The 9,420-nt window shown below is 32.6% G+C and overlaps 1 long non-coding RNA gene across 2 annotated transcripts; it reads right to left on the minus strand.

The window, feature by feature from the left end:
* Positions 1 to 427: 427 nt before the first annotated feature.
* Positions 428 to 9,096, minus strand: LOC107959824 (uncharacterized). Of its 2 annotated transcripts, none has more exons than XR_001700976.2 (3): positions 4,127 to 9,096; positions 1,144 to 1,200; positions 428 to 1,022 (listed from the first exon to the last, which is right to left on the minus strand). It is a non-coding gene; the product is annotated as an uncharacterized lncRNA (long non-coding RNA). The 2 variants fall into 2 exon arrangements; XR_005927363.1 differs by having other exon boundaries at positions 1,144 to 1,309.
* Between the last annotated feature and the right edge of the window lie 324 nt (positions 9,097 to 9,420).

Raw genomic sequence — 9,420 nt, forward strand, 5'->3', positions numbered from 1 at the left:
TTTAAATTATTTATTTGCTACTAATAATAATTGATACCTAAAATTTAACTATCTGGTTTTATTCATTTGTTGTAGATAAGATTAATTTAATTTTATCTTTAAAAGTAATTTATTGTTGTTTAGACTAAATTATTATTAGTATAATTATTATGATCATCATTTGTATGAATAAATGAATATTATTTATACTTATTTTATTTTACGTGTCAAAAAATTAGTATAAATAATATTCATTTATTTATATTATTTTATTCATTATTACAAAAGAATCCCTGTTATTTAATTTTGTTTTTGAAAATGTATTTTGGATTTTGTGTTCTTTTTAACTGTTGATTTGATGACCCAGTTGAAATTAATAAAAAGATGAGGCTTTGATTTGTTTTTGTGTTCAGTGGTTAAAACATGTAGGCTTAGTGACACAAGGAGCAAATGAAGAAAACAAATGCTAGATTAGCATTAAATGATATAATGTTATTTCTTACTTTTATCTGTATCAAGGAAGAAACTCGAAACTTACAATTGGATCATGCTAATTTAACAATAAATAATATAAGATAGGAAAGCATTGTCCTGTGGATTTGGCTTATTTCTTATTTCTTTGTTTTTTTTATTTTTGCAGTACACTATCAATCGAGTTGGAGGGATAACCATTTGGTAAGTTTTGTTGACTTGCTTTGTTAATGAAATGAAGATGCTCCTCATGTTTAAGTTCACTTTTGTTCCTTTTAGTAGCTTATGCGTATTTAAAATGTCCAAACATTTGATACTCAAAGCTAGTTGCCCAAACATGTTGTGATACTCTCTTATGGTCCTACATTTTCCCCCCATTCAACACAATGTTAAACTTGTGCCACAGGTATGTTGTTTCCTTTAGCGATGGGGTACCGGATGAAAGCACCGGCATCCCCTATTTCTACTTGACAACCCTTGATTCAACAGCAAGAAATGCATTGAAAGACCATCGATCCTCGCTTACACTCAGTATCCGCTCGGAACCTGCAGCACTTTGTACCCAGAGAGCCCTGCTTGTGCAAAAATCACTCTCACAAGTAAGGTATATCGCTATAAGTTACATGTGTGTGTGTGTGTTAATTTGATTCATACGAAAATTTGATTGTCTTGTGGTGTTTTAGTTGGTATTACCTGATGCAAACTCGAAAGAGTCAGAATTTGCCAAAGCTGCCTTGTTCACATATTATCCTGAGATGATAGGTAATTCTTAAACCCAAAACCAAAATGATTGTCCTTCACTTGGTTTCCTTTCTTTATTGCAATGACGGAATTCGTAATCATTGATGGACAGGGTGGCCTAGCAGTCATAACTTAACAGTTTTTCAAACTCAATATAGAAAACATATTCATAATCAACGGCTTTGGTGGCCCTAAACCTCTCACAGTTGACAAGTACCTCAAATACAAAATGTGAGATTCGGAGTAAGTTTATTGTTTATACAATTTGTATGCCAAAAGTTTCCCATAGGTATACACTTTGTCTTGAAACAATCATCTGTAATAATGAATTACTTTATGTCGTAATCGCGTTTTTACTGCCATCAGTATGTACAAAGTGAAAAATTCGTGGTGATAAGTGCTTAGCTGCTTTGTAAAAGGGTTTTGGGTACGTTTGCTATAGTGTTTCAGTGCTTTCAAGAGATTCTCACCTGCCTGTACTTTGGTGTTCTTCACACCGAGGCTTTGTATTATAGTGTTTTTTGTACTGCAATGATAAGTGCTTAGTTGTTTTGTAAATGTTGTGTTTTATGATGTCATTGGGACTTTGTTTAGTTCTACCCTTGGGTCTTTTAATAAAATTTTTATTTTAAGAGAAAAAAATAATTTCCATTATTATAAATTGTTATATTTGTTTGTGAATATAAACTATCTTGTAAATAAATCCAACATAATTGTTGTCTTCGTTGATGTTAAGTCAAATCAATATTTGCAACTAGGAAATAAGCAGTGCTGAGAGCACTCCCTACTGCTTCAAACACAAGATGAATACAACAAAAATGATAAACACACGATATATTTACACTCATCACCTCGTAGATGTTTTTTTAAACTAACATTCACTTTTTTAGATTTCTCAATTTTGTATGTGAGATTTAAACAACTCTTTTCTAAGTTTTTTCTCAGATAACTTAGGACATTAATTAAGCCACACACTTGATTATTTTACTCAATGCACTCAAAGAAATGTTCTTCAAATGAACAAAAATCGATGCTCATAATTCAATAAAATACCTATACAAGTCTCCACAATATATATATATATATGAAATTGAGACTTATTAACATACTATGTCAATTACAATTAATCTTCACTCGATATAAGTCATATTATGTGCATAAAAAATATCTTCAAGTAGCTCATGATAAATCTTGAATCTTCAAGATATATTTCCTAATTTTTCTCGATTTGATTCAATCTACCAAACTTAGAAAATTGTTAACTTCGATATAAATCAAAACCAATCTCAAAGGATATGTTGCCAAAATTTGCCAACTTAAACATGGAAAGTTTTTTAGCAGCCACTGATTTAGGCACTTCTCAAAATTTGCCTCAACAATCTTCCCCTTAAAATAGCGTTATTTCTATTTTAGTCATTCTAATTTTTTTTTGTCAATTTAGTTTAAGATAATTGCACGAATTGGTCGATGCCGTTCAAAATTATCTTAATCTAAAGCTAAGAATCTCTCTATAATTAGTCCAAATCACTTTTTTGTTTATTTGCAACATAAGAACATCTTCAGCATTGCCCATCCCCTACTCCCTCATCTCTATCGCTCCTCACTTTGTCTACACGATGAAATAAACAAAGTGATGATGATTGGTGATTTTTATAGTGAGTGTTGGGCAATGATGAGGATTGATGATTCTTATATTGCAAATAAACAAATAAGAAAAAATGTTCTAAACTAATTATAGTGAAGTTCTTAGTTTTAGTCAAAAGTAAAAAAAAAAAAATCATATCAACAATCTGTTGTGGATTAATGGAATTTTTAATGTCAATGATCAATTCTAACAATTGTCTTAATTAGAGTGACCAAAACTAAAACAACACTATTTTAAAATGACTTGCGATGTAATTTACCCTAAATACAAATGCTCCTTTTAAATAACTCCCCTTAATCCATCACACTCAACTAGTAATATAATCAAGCAAATTAATCGTAATTAGAATCACATTAATAATTAAAGTAGAAAAAATTATATTATAGCAAGCAGATAGAAAAGGATTCACAAAATAACAACCAAAGAAAAAACAAATTCAAGTTTAATATCTTCAAAATAACTGTAAACACCCAAAATTAGTAACATGTGTTGTCTTAATTTTCAAAATACAAATTTAATTCAATATTTAATTTTAATCCGTAAAAAAACAAAAAAAAATATATTAAAATAAATTTTATTTTAATTAAAAATAAAAATATATTGAATAATCTTAGAGTAATACCAAAATTATCAGATTTTATTTTGAAATAAAAAAAATCGATTTAACTGATTTGATAACTGCATCCTATTTTTAATACAAATGGGTGAAATTTTACGCAACATAGCAATGGACTCACGATTTATATTAACTCAGGATGTTGCCAAAAAATACTTAAAAACATTTCATGAATGCTTGTATTCCTGAGATACATAATTATGATTATAAAAAGGTAATAATAAATAATAAATAATAAATAATACAATAATTATAAATACCCAACAATACAACAAATGATGATAATAATAAATTACATGCCAAATAATGTAATACCTAATAATATTTTAAAATAAAAACAAGTATGAATTTAAATTAAACAAGATTCTAGCAAGAAACCCAAAATACTTAAGGACCTAAAGCTAAATATTCCACTTGTTTCTTTTGCCGTGAAATGCATCTCCATTTCTTATTTTTTTTCAAAATTATTTTTAGTCTTTTTAATGTTTATTTAATCTAACATTTTTATTTTTATTTTTTCCCAAAACATAAAATTAAATAACAAAGTTTCAAACTATTTAAACATATCATGCTCATCAAAATAAAAGCATCATGTTTTTCACATTAAAATGAACTTCCATCAAATATATCAAACAAAACTAAAATAAAAACTTATAAGATAAAAGATACAATACCAACAAAAGCTTCTTCTTTTCCCTTGCCGAGCAGCTCCCAGCCCTCATCAAAGTTTCTCCCTTTTTTTCTTCCATAATTTTCTGCTCTCCTTGGCCATTTAAAAGCCAAATCCCCAAAAATTTGGCTTTCTTTCGCATCCTATTAAATGGGTGGCGGTTGGTGGCACATTGCGTGGTCCACGTCCCATCAATCACAACATTCTTTCTTTCTTTTTTAACACACTTTTTCCTTTAATTTTTCATAATAAAATTAGAATTATATATTTTTGGGCCAACCAACCCAATTAAAATAAAAAAAAAGCCTAAAATGTTTTAAATGGGTAAAAAGGGATCAGAAATTATAAAAAGTGTTAGTTAGAATTTCAATTTTGAATTTTTTGGCGAGGAGAAACAAAATCATTACATTAAACTAATATGGAATGAAAGCAACACTTGCTATATCAAACTCAAAAGAGCTATGAATTCTCCAATGATCTCCTTAAATACCTAAACATCGTCTTTTTTGTTAAAAGACATTTTGGTTAAAGAATTCGCAATTCTATTTGCCACATTAAAAACATGTCATAATCTCCAATGTCCAACAAGTTGTAATACTTGAAGAATCCTCCTCACTAAGGCTGAATTCGAACTTACAACTTGCCTGTCTTAGAGGACTTTAACCACTTCTAAGTTATCTGTTTGGATTATTACTCCATCGAGACCTTGCATTTGAAAAAGAGTCAGGCCATCCAAAATCCCTCATAGCTCAGCCTCCAACACTGAACACACCTTTAAATAATGGTTGTATCCAAGGATCCGCTCTCTATTATTATCTCAAAACACCCCCGTTAGAAGCAAGCCCTGTATTTGGTTTAACCACCTCATTAGTATTCAAGAGGCACTAATTACCTTTCAAGGGAAGGTTTGAATCAATTTTTTATTGTCCAAATATGGTCTTCATATGCGTTAAAGCATACTGTTTTGCCCAACTAATGAAGATATTAACTGCCTCAATAGTATTCTAAGTTATTCCTTGGAAGAGAATTAAGTTTCTATTTTTCCATATACGTCAAGCAAGCATCCCAAAAAGACAAGACCAACTAACCTCCACACTAGACATCCATAAATGTTCACTTAAGTTGTACTCCAACCATTTGACTAAGTTTGTGGAGAAAAACATACAATGTTGACTAATAAGTACAACCTGAAACCAAACCTTTTTTTTGCAAATGAACAATCTCTAAGCACATGCAAAATATCCTCTATCTCATTTTGACAAAACAAACAAGAACGATCCTAACCAATGCCTCTTGTTACTTTTTCCTCATTAGTAATAAGTTGCTGTTTAAAGATGAGCCAAATGAATAACCAAACTCATTAGGCTCCTTGATACTTTCAAGGGACTCTCTACTCTTTAGAATGCCACGAACTCTCCCGAAGAGACCAATATGCACTTTTAACAGAGAAAGACCCTGTTGGAGTGTGTAGCCAAGTGATCCAATCCGACTCGATTACTAAGTGTGGAGGGGGAATGCTTACAATTCTTCTAACACAATCTTCTAGTAGCCAAACACAAAACATATCAAGATTCCACATACCTTATTCTATTACCATTTCATTAAGTTGGCAATCATACACAAAACATTTTTAAGAAGGTATTTGATTAATCAATGGCCCTAAGTGCAGAATCCAGTAATCCTCCCAACACCAAATAGAGCTGTCGTCCCCCACAAGCCACACTAAGTTCTCATGAAGTAAAGACCAAACATTATCAAGAGCCTTTCAAAAGAAAGAGCATCTCCCTTACGCGATACTATCCTACACGCTCTCCTTCATACTGTACTTTAATCTAAGAACACGAACCCATAGAGCATCATTCTTTGATGCTATAAAAAAGCCCTAACTTCATAAAAAAGGAAACATTCTGATCCCCCACATGTTAGATCTTGAGGCCTCCATATGGACAAGGTTGACATACTAAGTCCCAATTGACTAAAGTCTTCTTCTTCGTACCATTCGATGAATCCCAAATAAATTACTTAACTATACGCTCAATCTCTTCACATATACCTTTTGAGATCATGATGGATTGCATAAACTAATTAAGAATAGATAGGAGTATAGATTACGTTAGAGTAACTCTGCCTACAAGGGGAAGCTGTCTAGCTTCCCAACTATGCAATTTGCTTCGAACCTTTTCAACTACAAACCTTAAAGTACTGTTAGTTACTCTTCTATGAAATAAAGGCACTCCCAAATATGTTCCAAAATTTTGCAACATTTGAAAGCCAAGCATAGTACTTATCCTATCTCCTAGCTCTTCTTTAACTCTACTAGCGAAGAAAGTATTAGTCTTGAGACCATTAACTCGATGCCCCGAAAAATCACAAAAACTATCCATAATTTTCATAAGAATCCGAACTTACTGCAAATCTGCTTAGAAAAAATAACCAGATCATAAGTGAAAAAAAGGTGAGATAATTTTGATCTCGATTGAAATAATCAGATAGGACACCATCTTCCACTAGAGATAACTGACTAAATACCATGTTCGAACCATTCCATACATAGCACAAAAAGATATGAGGATAGCGGACACCCGTGACAAATCCCTTTAGCAGGCTTAAACCTTTGTGTAGGAACCCCATTCCATACGATCTGTATAGTGGAGTTAGCGATAGTTGACAAGATTACCTTTCATAGGTACTCCGGTATACGAGCCACTTGAAGTGAAACATCAATGAAATCCTATCAAACCATGTCATGTGTTTTTTCCAAATCAATTTTGACAATCATCCACTGTTTCTTATTATGTTCCCCTTTCATTGAATGAATAACATCTTGTGCAATAATGATGTTATTTGAAATGTTCTTTCCCCTAATAAAACTGACTTACTTTTGAGCTATGATTTTAGGATAGATTATCTTAAAACGAATAACTATGATCTTCCTAATTAACTTGTATAAAACTGAATAGAGGCTTATGAGTCAAAATTGAGTAATACTCTCAGGATTAAAAACCTTAAGTATGAGAACAATAAAAGTATTGTTCAGACTTGGATCAATGGTTCCACTATCAAACACTATCTTGATTGATTCACAAATAGTGCTTCTAAAGATCCCTATTGGTTTTAAGAAAAGAGAGCATGAAACCCATCACCCTCTAGAGCTTTCAGAGGAGCCATATTAAAAAGAGCATTCTTAATTTCATTATTTGAAATTGTTTTACCCAGGAAGTCTCGGTCACTATAATCAAGCTGAGGGAACGAGCTAGGTGGCAGGCCTTTCATCTATGTAATAACTTTCCTATACAATTTTTGAAAATAACTAATTGCCCCAGCTTGAATATCTTCTGGGTCATAAATCCACTTCCCATCCTAATTTCGTAAAACATTAATATGATTAAACTTCTTTTTTTAGTGTACGACTATGAAAAAAATCTAGTATTTCGGTTACCCAAACTAAGCCAATCATATCAAGTTTTTTGTTTCCACAATAACTCTTTATGATATAAAACTGATTTCAACTCCTCCCTTACCTCCCACTCCTATTGAATCAAATGGTTTGATCCCCATTGTTCTATTGCCTTTTAATTTTAGATAAATTAGAAACCAATTTTCTTTTATGAGCGCCAATATGACCGCAAACAAGCTTATTCTAATAATTGATCTTAGAGGTATAGATAGAGAGATTCAAAGATTTTAGAGGTATAGATAGAGAGATTCAAACATACTCCCATTGAATTTTTAATTTTCTTTGGAAAAATTGGAAAAACTAGGATGCTCGGTCTACCTAATAAGGAAACGGAAAGGTTGGCATTTAGGCAAGTTAAACTTTGACCTTAAGGAAATGTAGAGAGGCCTATGATTCAATTTTAGCCTCGAAAGATGAGTAATCAAACAGTTTAGAAATATCCTCACCTAAGCGTCATTACCAATCGCTCTGTCAAACGCCTCAAAGGTCATTCCTTTGTGCCAAGTAAAGGACGACCCCTTAAACCTCAAATCTTGCAAATCAACTAACTCGACAAAATTCACCATAAGAGGAACACCTCCTTCCACAGGCACTCCCTCCTTATTTTTTGTTAAATGAAAGTATTGCATTAAAATCCCCAATCGTCATCCAAAGAATTGACTCAGAGGGTATGGAAGACTTCAAATCTTTCCAAAGTATCTTCCTTTTCGTCTCATTGAATTGGCATAAACAAAAATTATGTAGATAAATTTAGGATGAACACTACCGTAAACCTAGATCAAAATTAACTATGGATGAATACGTATAACCTTTACCTTTATCGAATCTTTCCAACCCACCCATATGCCACAAAAAAAGCCAACTGCTTCTACCTGGTGAGAGTGCTGGAAACCCATCTTGGAAATAATAACATCAGCTTTAAAACCATTAACCCTCAGCTCTAGTAAGCTAATAATATTTAGGTCTATACTCTGAATTATATTCTCAAAAAAATACAAGGATATTTTTCACTCACACACCCTTGATAGTTCCATGAGAAAACAGAAAAATTCAATTCCATATCGAATAAAAGGATAAGAAAAGATCAACCTTTAATGATAGATAATATCTTTGGCTTCCAGTTGCTTTTTAGCCACATTCAGTCCACCTGCACCGACTCTCTCTTTAAGCTGAGAAGATATAAAGTCCACCATGTTATTGATCGATTTTGAAATGGGTATTCGATAACTGTTTGGCGTTTTGAAACGGGTCTCTTGATTCCGTATTGTCCTATTAAGTTTGGTACCATTTCTAGCAACTCCAAGTTTTCCTCCAACAGTCTGTCATTTGACAGTCGACTCACTACTACCCAACGTCTCTATTCGGTCAACGTTTACTACTTAGACAAGATTCAGAGGTATATTTTTCTTAAAAACAATCGTTGTGTGCTTTGATGGGTCAAGCACACCCTCTCTCAACAAAACTGCAACCTCTATAGGACCCTTAAAGATTGAATTAAGATGAGTAGATATATTCGAGCTAATGCTTGCAACTGATCGAACGCCAAGAGCACCGCTAGGCTCTCTTATACATTTTCTAGAAACGATAGAAGTTGAGGCTTCTTGTTTAACCCTCAACTGGGCCATTGCAGATTTGACCGATGCGCACTGCCCTTCTTAGCATCAATAGGCCTAGAAGCCTTTGAAAGCCAGACCAAAAACCACAACTCATTTATTTGAGCCAGCTTTTTACCTTGGGCTTTTAAGTTACTTCTAGACTCACCCATAAAAAGGCTCATCCGCTCAACTTGTGATCCATCTTTAGAGCCCACTCCCCCATTTCTACTCCCTTGAACCCTTATA

This window comes from Gossypium hirsutum, chromosome A05 (assembly GCF_007990345.1).
Source record: "Gossypium hirsutum isolate 1008001.06 chromosome A05, Gossypium_hirsutum_v2.1, whole genome shotgun sequence".
NCBI lineage: Eukaryota > Viridiplantae > Streptophyta > Magnoliopsida > Malvales > Malvaceae > Gossypium > Gossypium hirsutum.